This window comes from Canis lupus, chromosome 2, assembly GCF_003254725.2.
Source record: "Canis lupus dingo isolate Sandy chromosome 2, ASM325472v2, whole genome shotgun sequence".
In the NCBI taxonomy this organism is placed as follows: Eukaryota; Metazoa; Chordata; class Mammalia; order Carnivora; family Canidae; genus Canis; species Canis lupus.
Window position 1 is genome coordinate 58,038,674 of NC_064244.1, and position 12,548 is coordinate 58,051,221.

Consider the following 12,548-nt stretch of genomic DNA (forward strand, 5'->3'; position numbering starts at 1 on the left):
GAAGCTAGTTCCAAATTCCTTAGGCCCACACTCGAAACGTACCAAGGATGAGACATTCTTGAAGATGTGACATTAGTACTCTATTTTCTACCTATTATCATTGATAAGATTATAGAACAGAAAAAGGAAGCCATTGAAATCATGTGGCTTAAGTAGAATTATAATCATAATTGCCAGGTGAAATTATCATGTTCACTCGAACAACTATAAAGCTCTAATGTACCCTGACAATATGCATGGCTTTATCCAGGAATCAAACTCTGACAGATCCCTGGTGAGCTCTGTTCTACCTTCTGCCAGGTTCACAGGGCTGCTAGGAAGATAAAGTAATATCACTGGTGCGTAAGTGCTTTTAAGAGTTAAGAATGAGAGGCCATGTGAGGTTGGGCAATTACTGTGCCCTATCCCCTAGCCTTCTGAGGCATAGCTGGATCCCATTTCCCATCGCCCTCATCATCAATGTCCTCCTGGCTCCTCTCTTCTCACTGAGACCTTGTTCCCTTGCCCCACACCATACACTTTCCCCTCCCATATGTTCATTTTCACTGCCACAATTCTTACCTCTACACCAGTGGCTCTGGAAAATTCTGTCTGGAGCTATTTCCTGAACAGTACTTATCCTATCTCTAGATGTTTCAGGGGCATTTCCACAGGATATCTTGCCAGAACATCAAAAATTGAAATGAAATCTCAACTCTCAATCCAGTTAATCTTCCTAATTCTCTGCCTCGACCAATAGCACCAACCCTTCTCCTCGTTACAAACTTCAAGTTATTTCTGAACATCCTCTTAAGCCCATCAGGCACGAAGTGTGGCAGATGTTTTATTCCAGCATCTCTCACACATCTTTTCCTCTGCGCGTTTTCTCACCCACCAACCTGGTCCTGGTGTCACCACCATGGCTGGATTATTACAATGATCTCTGGACAACACCTCAGCAGGTATCTCTTCTACTGGCCAAGCCAACTTCCATGTTTCCACACACTCCCCCCTTTCTTCTTGACATTTACCTGCTCCAAAACTTTCAACAGCATGTACTGCCTACACTATACTGCTTGGCAGCCACTCCTTCCACATTTGATACTCCCTCCCTGACAGATTTTATTTCTTAGCACATAACTTCTGTTCTCACCTCCCTGACTTTGGTCAGGCTATTATTCTCATATCTTCTTTCATTTGCCGCAAGCCAAGCCCGTTTAATCTTTCAAAGACCCATTCAAATCCTGTCTGTTCCAGGTGGTCTTCCACAACTACTCCAGAATTCACTCATCATTACCCATTCCTCTCCTCTGAAGTCCTATTTCATTGGGAACCTCATTTCATCAGGAACCTCGTATCATTCCCACTCAATTCTGTCATTTTGCACACTCTTGGACAGTTTGATTCTATTATAGCAACATTAGTCAGTCTTGACTCTCCAGGTAGAAGACAATGGACTTATGAATTTATGTTTATTCTAATTATCATCAGGGCCTACTATTGTGTTGTCCTTAATGGGCACTCAACAATACCACTTTGTTGATTTTTATTAGTGTTCACTATACCCCACCCAGGTAGACACAGGCAAAGACTTCAAGGGGAGCTAAATATTACTTCTGTGTGTTGTTTGTTCTTTCAAATTTCTTTAGCTCCCTGAGATCACTGTAGCCTTAGGTAGGAAGACAGATGCTGAGGTAGTTCTTGGCCAACGTGCAGAGGCACCAAGCTCTTGTCTATGACTAAGCATCATTACCAATAATATTCAATTCCCAAAGTCGGCTTTCTTCTCAGTTGCATCTAGTGCCAAGGAGGTTCAGGGAAGATGAGATGGTCCTGGCCCAAAGTCAGTGGTGTGGCACTCACAGCTGATCTGTCCTGACAAATCAGCTGAGAATGAAAAAGCAATCTGCTAATTTTATCAATGACATTTCACCTTGAATACTGTTTTAAGTGAGGGCAGCTAGATTTAAGCAGTCAATAAAAATCAGCTGATATCTGCTTGTCATTATTTAGGAGTAAAACAAACAGAAGTTCCATCTCTGTTACTCATATGCAAACTCGTCTACCCAGGGGTCAAGAAAAAAGAGGGAAAAGAAAGCTCCCTTTGCATTAATAAGCTGATGAGTTTCCTCTGCCCCAGAGCACGGTTATGCCTATAAATTGGAAAGGATGGAAGCAGGGTTTAAAAGGAGGCCAAAACTTAATGCACAAGGGTGAAAGTATTTCACAAGTAAGATTTCCATTTTAAATACGTTTTCAGGAAGCAGTGCCCCAGTCAATGCAGTTACTAATGGGAATGGGCTAACATGGGAGATGGAAGCATCTCTCCTCAAAAATTCCTCCAGGGCAATTCACTATAGTCCCAGATTTCAGAAAATCAGAATGAGGAGAGCTCTCAGTCAGTCAATCTGTCTGTCTCTCTCACACACACACTCACAGTATCTATCAGGCCTCAGTATTTATATAGAGGTAACGAGTGATTTTGGCAAGAACTTGTAGTCTATTTAAAGAAGGTCTATCTCAATAAAAAATATGAAATAATAAAGTATATGAAGACTCAGAGTCACAGCCATGAAATTTCAGGGGGTAATTCATTTCCCTTGTGGCACAGATTAAGAAATTAGTCCCTTGTTTTCTTAAACTGTGCCACAAGGGAAAGAGAAACCCAGATTTTGGCCAAGGTCACACAGTGACCTGGTCTAGGTCCTGGGTTCAGGTTCTGAGTTTCTTGGTTACAGAACTCTTTGCACAGCATAATGGGACACTATGTGTCTTTAGTATGTACCTGAACCACAGATTCCAGGGAATCTTAAGTTATCACATGGGATAATGGTGGATACAAAAGAAAGGCTTCTAGCTTACTAGTTCTTGTTACAAATGTGTTCTATTCAACAGATGTATTTCTTACCAGGTTGATTGTAAATAGAATTCTGTTAAATTCTATTTTAAATTCAGTAGAGAAGCTGTTATTTGAAGGAATACTAAAGCTAAATATCACCCCAAAATTTCTTCTATATATGCAGATATTCAGAGTTTGCATTTGCTTATTGAAGCAAGGTTTATAATATTATTGTTATTTTAGAGAAGAGACACTAATTTTGATGCAATTTTTTCTGCATAATTTTCTATTTCTGATATTAATAAAAAGAAAAGGATTACTAAAAATTATCCACTCAATAACTTACACAGGAAAAAACTGTATTCTGTTATCTGGTCAGATTTTCAAATTCACTGCCATACAAAATAGAGTTCTTGAAATTTTTCTATGAAGGAAATTGTAGGCCAAGATTCTATTTTCTCATTAATCCTTATTATAAAGTTGAATATGGCATTCTTCAAAGCAAGAAATAAATTTTGGTATTAAGTCCTAATAAAATTATACTGAGGGATGCAAACCCTAAGAAAATTATAAAATATGAGAATAGCAGCAAAATGAATGTGAAAAAGAAAATATGCTGATGCCCCACAGGATGCTGGCCATGCAAGAGAGGTCGGGATTGGTGAGGAGGCCCTGCCTTCCATCTCCCGCCACTTCAAATCAGGACAGACAACCAAGGCAAGCCAGAACTTATGTTGCCTTATGAGACACCCAGTCAGGTTTTCATCTCTGTATTTTCCACCTCTACAATAGAAACACAAGGATCTGCAATTCTAAAAGTTTTATGAAAATTAGGGTGATTTTAAAATCTGCTTTTCCCACACCATTCTTTTCTCCACCAGCCTTCCAACAGTGACACCAGTGGAAATCATTTTAAAAACAATGGTCTGGTTTTATTAACATGCCTCTTACCACTAAGTCCTCCAGCAAACTACTTGAGATGACTAAAACATTTCCAGTTCTAGTACTTTGCCATCACTCATTCTTAAGTTGATGCTGGGGTATTCCAAGTAGCCAACCCCCCCTGAGGTAAACCGAAAAACACTGAAAATCTACTAAAGATGGTGACCATATTATATTCACTTAGGGAGCTTAACAAAGCATCATGCATAGGGTCAAGTGCTCAAAATATATTTATTGATTAGCCTATGAATTATTGAGGGCTGTTACTCAGAAACTAGAAATGTCTATACAAGTACAGACTGTCATCAACATTCTGACTGCGGTGCTTCATGGAAAATTTACACCTAGAATGCAATCAAGTGTTCCTGTGAAGCTAGCTACCTATATACTATTCGAACTTAATCTAATTAAGTACTATTTAAGCCTTACTAGTGAAATGAGTATGGTGAAATATGGGTAAAATGCCTTCTTAAGGCTACTTACATACAATTTCTAAAAGGAAGAGGTAATGAAGTCTAGTAGAAAGCATACTGATGTTGGAGAGAGAAGTAGGTTCTAGGTAGCCCTGCACAAGTCATTCATTCACTACACATCTCACTTCCCCCATCTATAAAATGGAGAACGTCACCAGACCTACCTGAAGTAAGAACACTGTATCTTCAGCTACCTATACAATAGAATTACTCTTCAAAACAAAGAGAAGCCATTTCAAATGATTTCTAAGACACAGGCTTTGCACATTTTAATACATTTTTCAAATATGCAGACTGATTTAGACATTTCCAAGGAAATAGTTATTCTGCCTCTCTGCTTTCTCTCATGGCATCTGTTGTTACCAGCATTGAAGGAAAAGTAAAATCTAATGTCATTAACAGTAGACCCAAGATCCCCAGCACTCAATGCAGGAGGAGGGCACAAAGCGAAGCAAATGAAAAGGTAAACAAAATGAGGTCGAGAGAAGCTAAGAGAAAAGCAAAGAAAATCAGGTTAATGAATAAAAACAACAAGTCCATCTTTCATCTCTCCTGGCTCCTACTGATGGCAGACGGTGTATTTAATCTGCTGAGAGACCAGATTTAAGGCCTCCCTTTGGCATAGTCCATCCATGAATTATTAACGTTTGCAGAAGCAACAGCACATCCGCTCACAGCGATCAGAGAGGATAATGATAATTAACCAAGATGGGATTATTAATCCCTTCACTTCCCTTTCCTGTCTCCCTCTCTTCATTCCCCTCTGGGCTCTGACTGCTTTTCAGGCTATGTATTTTGAGCTACAGCCTCAGTATCCATGTTGATAACTTCATAGTGAATGAGTAATCAATGACCAATTATAAGTTTTTAATATATACACATTTTTCAGATATAGTTTACTGACCAATGTATCCTTGATGAAGCAAAGACACAAACAAGGGTCGTTACAAATTCTTTATGGACTCAAACACTCAAAAGATAAACACACTCCTTTGCAGGCTCAAAGTTCAGGGCTGGTACACAGGTGGATGAAGTTTAAAAGTTAGCAAAGATGACTAGAAAAGCAGGATTTACCTACACTAGACCTCTGCCAGCATTTACTCCAGTTGATCTCAAAGTGGAGGGCTTGTTAAACAGATTCTGGGTCTCACTTTCAGAAATCTGGATTCAGTGGATCTGGGGCGGGGCCTGAGAATCTGCATTTCTATTAAGTTTTTGGTAATGCTATGTTGCAGAATAACCAACAAAGAGCTTCTTTCTGTTTGTCAAAGGCATTCAGGGCGTGAGAAGGATGGAGCAGGAAATTAAAACCAACCTGAGGCAGAAAGCTAATACAAAAAACAGATGAGATTTGCAGCTCCTTTCCCTTCTCAACTCCCAGGGAAAAACCTAGATGCTCTGCAATATGTCTGCTGCTCCAAAATAAACCTCGTTCCATAACACCCCTCCTCCCCCAACAAAAAATGAGCTAGTAGGATGAATAGTTAACAAATGGTGAAGAACACATATGAAACTGGGAGCTGAGGGATCCCTGGGTGGCGCAGCGGTTTAGCGCCTGCCTTTGGCCCAGGGCGCGATCCTGGAGACCCGGGATCGAATCCCACATTGGGCTCCCGGTGCATGGAGCCTGCTTCTCCCTCTGCCTATGTCTCTGCCTCTCTCTCTCTCTCTCTCTCTCTCTCTGTGACTATCATAAATAAGTAAAAATTAAAAAAAAATAATGAAACTGGGAGCTGGATTAATTTATAACTTAATTCCTAAAACATGAGAAACAAAATCAAATATTCCTCTTTCCTTGGTCATTTTTTTCCCTATCACTCCCTCTTCTTAGGATTTTGCTTTAATGTATAATCAATCCTCAAAAAGAGTAAGTTGTAACACTCTCACCCAAAACCTTAGTTTGCTGTGTACAGAAAATTCTTACAAGTCCTCAGTATCAAGCTGAGTCAGGCACCAAAAAAACGAAAGCATAGTATTAGCAGAGTCCATAGGAAAGAGCCCAAAATAAGGAAACATACTTCAGGGCACCCATTAGAAGAGCAAAACATAAGCAAGTTATATATATGGATAAAACTAAATATCACTTCTTTGGAGTTTGCAAATGCAATTGAAAACACAAGTAATGAGAACACATGAGGAAGAGGCAGCCAGCAAGGCCAGGCTGGCACACAACGCATCTCTCCACCTGGCCCAGCTCAACCACACACCTAAACCGGGCTGACTCTACATGGCAAGACAGCTGTGGTGGTGAACGCTATGAGGCTGGAGGAACCATTCTAAGAGCCATGATTTCACAACTAAGAGATGCTCAGAAAAAAGGAGGTACACTCCCCCATTAGTAATAACTGCTCTGGATAGACAGCCAGTCTAAAGGGGGGGGTAGTAGAAGGGGCAGAGAGAGAGGGATGCAAAAGATAAAAGGAAACTGAGAATGAAAGGAAGACAGGAGAAAAGATACAAAGAACAGACAAAAGGAATGTAAGGGAAAACAGCCTAAAGAAAGGAAGGAAACCCCATCTGCTCTAAACCCTGACAGTCTAGTCCACCCAAAGTTCCAAATATGACATGTGTTCTAGTTTGCCACTCTCCATTTGCTTGCCACCAATGACCTACTCAGAGAGCATAAACCACACTGATCAGCTCTATCCAGTACAAGTTTCCAGAGACTCAAGCCCCTTCACATAAAGGGCACCTGAAAACTATTCAGCAGCAGCAACAAACATTGGTATTGTTTTTGTTCCAAAGTGTACCTCGGATGGGAAAAGTGAGGTTTGCTACAACTCAGTTTATGGTATTACTCTTCTAAGTAGCATTTTCCTCACTACAACTGATTTAGTTAACCAGCAAGGCTTTCGCACGGAAGGGAATAAATGGAAATGTCACTTCAAAGAAAGAGGTAAGAGAAGGTCTGGGAGGAAAGACAGAACCAAAACATCAAGAAATGACCAGTGGCAAAAGAATGAGCTTAGTGTCTTTGCAGAAAGACAAAATAATAAGGATACAAGGCAAGGCATTAAGAAGTATCTGGGTTCAAGTTCAACCTTTGATTCTAAGTAATCTCTCCATCTTGGTTTCAGGATCTTTCCCTTCTAAATAAAGATGATGCCAACACCCATTCAACACATTCCACCGTGAGGAATAAAGACAGTGATGGGCAAAGCCCACTGCAAAATATTACAAGATGGAAGAAGTATTATGGTGTGCCACTCCAAGTTCACATATTTCAGGCCTGTTACTTTTCCCTACATCTCCCAAATTAGGACAGAGTCACAGATAACCATTCTTTCAAATGGTTTGAGGGGAGTGGCAAAATGACTAATTATTCATGAAACCGGCATGTCTCAGATCCCTTTCCACACATTAGGAAGCTTTTCCATTACAGAATAAAGGAAAAGACTGTACATCGTCTTTTAAGAACTGACCAATTCTGAACTCTGGGGGTCATCTTTATAGCTGATCTCTTATACACTCTTTATGGACTAGTTCCTCATCTTCCTGTTAAATCAACTTTCCCTGTCACTTCAAACAGATGTTCCATAGCCTCAAGTACCTAGTCCAAACAATTTAATACTTCCAAAATGGTGGCTGTTCGGACAACTTTGAGGGGCAATGTGGCAGTCAAGATGTGTACTTGGGGGGCATGTTCCAAGTTCTCTGAATTAAGCATGTCTTACCTTTGTAATTAGGGGGGATAGTGAATCTTCTCTCCTAAAGCCATTTAGTTCCGACTCACACTTTCAAATTCCCAAATTTAGTGTTTCCTTGTCATCTAACTCCCTCAGCCCTCATCTGCTCTTCCAGTCAAGATGTGTCCACGTTGTGAAAGAAGAGGGGGAAAGTCTTTTGCAGACAGTGATTCCTTCTCCTCCAACCACTCTGAGCCAAGCTCCTTCTGTAAGCAGAACACCTTAGCAGCCCCTTGGCTAGATTTGAATTCCAACTTTATGCTAGGAGAGTGGCACCAGGCACATGCTGAGGGCCATTTACATGGGAGTGCTTGTGACCTACTCTGAACACTATCATGCCTTTTCAGTTCTCTACTTGGTCTTCTCCTCAAGATTGTTATGTTAGTCTGCATTTATTAGTAAAAGCCAGTTAGTCCACATAGTACCAATTTGCGTGACTCCAGGTCACCTCACTTTTTTATGTTGTCTCCTAGAAGTGAATAATTTTGCTGTAGAGAAATTCTTTCCTGTATTCTGGAGCACACACAAAGTCGAGGGCCTTGTCTGTGTCTATAAAAACCAACACACATAATACCCTTAGACAGCCAAATCATATTATAAGATGCAAGATTTCAACATTCCGGCACACTGCCAGAGCTTAATGGCCAGTCAGACGCTAAGTAAGGAAATGGGTCTGCATTAAACCTACAAATAAGTCAACAATCAATAGTTCAGGATTACAGTAAAAAACTTGATGTGCCCTTTAAATTGCTTCTAGCATCATTCTTCTAACTCAAGCTCAGCTTCAGAAGCAAAACAAAACAAAGATGATCAAGCAAGAAGCTGAACACAACCTATTTTCACAAGCACAAAGCCTTGGCATTTTGAAACTAAAAGTTGCTCCAAGATTTCACAGAAACCCTTTACAATATACCTGTAGGGCAGCAAACCTGAGAAATAATAGGCTGAGCTTTAGACAGTAAATTAAACTGACAGCTCAGTAAGCACAAAACTAATGCAAAAAAGCAAGCACCTGGAGATAAACGGATAAAGGTTTGGCCTTCCTGCAAAACTCATCTTTCTCACCCCACCCAAAACCAGCAGGGGTTAGTATAAAGATTTAGGAAGTATGTTCCAGCTTTTTCCTCAATCAAGATTATTTTACTACTACACATATGTAAATAAGAGCAATGCTCGCCACACTCATTCACGGTGGGCTTTCTACTCTTTATTTTGCTCTAAATGAGCAATCAATGAGCAATACTTCTATTTAAACACTTCTACTACTTTCCTCTTTCAAACAGATCTTGAAAATTCACTTCTTTACTAAACAGTCTTGATATACAATGAAATTTAAAACCTAGGAGACTAAGGGCACGGTATTGAATTCAAACCAACAGAAGGGAGTTCAAGCCTGGGCATATCTAGCCTCTTGCAGGCCTAGGTTTCCCATCAGTGAAGAGGGTTAACAAGAATATCTACTTCAAATAGTTACTAGAAACCTAGAAGTGTTCAGTACAGTATCTTGATGCAATAAACGTTCAGTAAACCTTAGTTCTGACTCCTCGATTTTAGCTGGGATAAAACAGAAGACAAGGGAACTCAAACTTGTCCTTAGTGCCACTATTCATTGCACCAGCAGGGATACTTAAAGAAAGGAAGTAGGGAAGGAAAGGGAGAAAGAAGAAAGGTGAGATGGGGGTGGGGGGAACATAACTATTTAAACTAGTCTACTCAAAGTGTGGTTGAAGGAGTAACAGATCCCAAATAGCTGATGCCCTGTCTGCAGCAGACAGGTACAAAAACGGAGAATAAGCATTTAGAAAATTTTAGAGCAAGCTGATGAAGTAATTTTGTGGACTGAATTTAATTTGAAAAACTAAGGCTTGTATTTTGTATGTCTTTTATTTTGGCTTTTTTCCCCCCTAGTAATTCATTTTTACTGTATTTTTCTAAGAGTATCTCTCAGCCTGAGATGAACTGGAAAAAAAAAAAAATTTATTTGAGAAGCACTGATTCAGTAGGCACCTTCTCAATGAAGAACACCCACCACCATACTCATTCAACATGAAGACCTCTGGGGCATTTTGGACCTCATCACTGTACCATATACTATTGTGAATGCCCGTAAATCTTCAAAGATCCACAAGGCAGGGCACGTGGGTGGCTCAGTCAGTTAAGCTTCCTACTCTTGATCTAAGCTCAGGGTCATGAGGTCAAGCCCCAAGTTGGGCTCCATGCTGGGTGTGGAGCTTACCTTTAAAAAAAAAAAAAAAAAAGGCCAAGTCCTGTGCTGGTCCTTCAGAGACAGACTGATAAATACTGTGGATAAGAGAGAACCTAGTAAGAAAGTACTCCCAGAAAATAGCACACCAGAGTGTTTTGGCACCTTAAACAAATCAAGCACATTATAACCTTCAATGGCCATTTCTACCTGTCCCTAAGATAGTGACAGAACCTAAAAATAGACAATTTTTTCTTTTTAAAAGAAAAGAGAGCAGAGGAAACTCTCCCTCACATCCTTCTGCTCATGCCAGTCAAAGAAATAAAGCAAATCAGGTAGTAATCACAAAAATCAGCCAGTAAATCTGCACTCCCACTTCCATTCTGCTGACCCAATCCTCCCCTTTGTTTTATAAATGAAAGGAATGGCCCAGTACTGGTTGTAAATATATTCTGTAAGACAAGGCTACTTTCTGTACAAGTTCTCAGAAGCTATATCGGCCCAGTTCTGCTCAGCAGACCCTGCTGCGGTCCTTCAAGAACGGTGGCTCTCAGAAAAGCAGGGGCAGGATTTGGCTGTGTCTGCGATGAGGAGAGGCCTCACCTTTCTGTCCTCCAAGATAATTCAAGTGGCACGTGCACTGCTGCTGATTGTTAGTGTTACAGACCCGGAGGCTGTCAGAATTGAGGGCCTGAGCCTTGGCTTGGCTGCCAGCAACCCGAGCTTAAGGGACTCACTCAACCTCTCTCTATCTGAAGTACACGATGGAAGACAAGCATCTGGGTATAGGGGGAAAAAAGCTTTAAAAAAAAGCAATACGTACTAGCTCTAAGAGCTCTGCAGCAAAAGAAAGTCTAATATAGGTCTTGTCTGTAGAAGACACTACCTATCCTTTCCCCCAGCTTCTGTTCCTGGTCCCCAGCAAACAAAAAAAAAACAGGAGTCTTCCCCGTCTAAGCCCCCTCTCACTTCCTTCACAGAATGTGGATTTTTAGTGGAGACAGTGGGAACCTGGGTCCCAGTTTTAGAACTAAGGAGCCACATTTTGCCACCCCCAACAATGCAAGGAACCACATCAGGCTACAGGCCTGGAAAGCTCTGAGATTGAACACACCAAAACGGAAATAAGAGATCACAGGGTGCTGAAGCAGCGGATCAAAGTGGTGCACAGGGTCAAGAGCTGCCACCTGAGAATGACAGGCTGGTCTACAGTAATGCATTCGATATTCAACCAGGTTTTAACCCCCATTTAAATTACATCCACTCCAGTATCAAATGGTTCAGCAGATAAAAAGACATGTCTATTTCTGGTTCCTGAAGTCAAATGATTTAAAGACACCAGATTGCAGATGACAATACGTGCCCCCCCACTTCCAGAGTGCTGGGACATCGATAGATATTGGCAGGTTGAGAGACAGCTCAGGGAGGAGGAAGGGCAAGACTCAAACCGGTTCAAAGACAACAGGGCCTGGCCCATATGTGAAGTGCTCTAGTAAACTGTTAGATAAATATTTTAGCCAGCGGCTTCTTCCAAAACACTCTTAACGGAACCATTCCAACTTCTTTCTTCTTTAGTTGGTAATTGATATTCCTTTGCTCAGTACAGGATATAAGAAACCTCTGAGAAGACAAAAAAGCCTGTCATTTCCTGCTTGCTCAGAAGGCATTCAGCATCCATTTACTTGCTTGTTCTGAAAGCCCTGCATTCAGGAGTAAGTGTGAATGGATAAGTAAAAAAGGCTGAAATCTTATATCCTTGGCTCACATAAAAGCAGTTTTTCACATTTTCCACAGATGATGCCTTTAACACCCATTTTTATTCCAAAGTCACCATTTTTAATTCCATTCACAGGATACTTTAATGTAGTTGCATACCACAATGCCTACCTTTTCCCTTATCACAGACAGGCAGAAAAATTAAATCATTTCAGTACTTACCCAGCAATCAGTATCAGACTACCTAATTACAAACACAAAACAGGATGGTACATTAATTTGTCTCTGGGAAGACACTATTTTTTCTTTTTTTACATGTTTACTGGTTTTCACCAGCTCTGAGATTTATACTGGGTCAAGGTTTAATGACAAGAAACAGCAAATACGTTTGTTAAGCAGGGGTGATGTGGACACTGCAGTGTTCACAAAACAGACAAAGCCTGGTACCATGACTGCCCTAACAAGAAGACAGGGCACAGTGAGATGTAGGTGTTTGGCCACATGCGTTTGGCTACTACAACTGAATGCTGGCCCAAAATGTACCTGGTGTTTGTTCCAGGAAAGTGTTTCTCACTAACTAGCAAGCTTAGGATCCAGTGAGAATTGGGTTCGTTATCTAATGAACCCAAGAGCATTAACTATAGGTTGTTTAAGTCCAGGATAAGCTTCAAAAGAGCAAGATTCAAATATCCATTAAAGTTTTCTAAAAA

General features: G+C 40.7%; 1 protein-coding gene across 1 annotated transcript in view; it reads right to left on the reverse strand.

The window, feature by feature from the left end:
• Positions 1 to 12,548, reverse strand: part of NUP93 (nucleoporin 93) — a 108,455-nt gene that overhangs the window by 57,184 nt on the left and 38,723 nt on the right. The gene's annotated exons all lie outside the window — the stretch shown is intronic.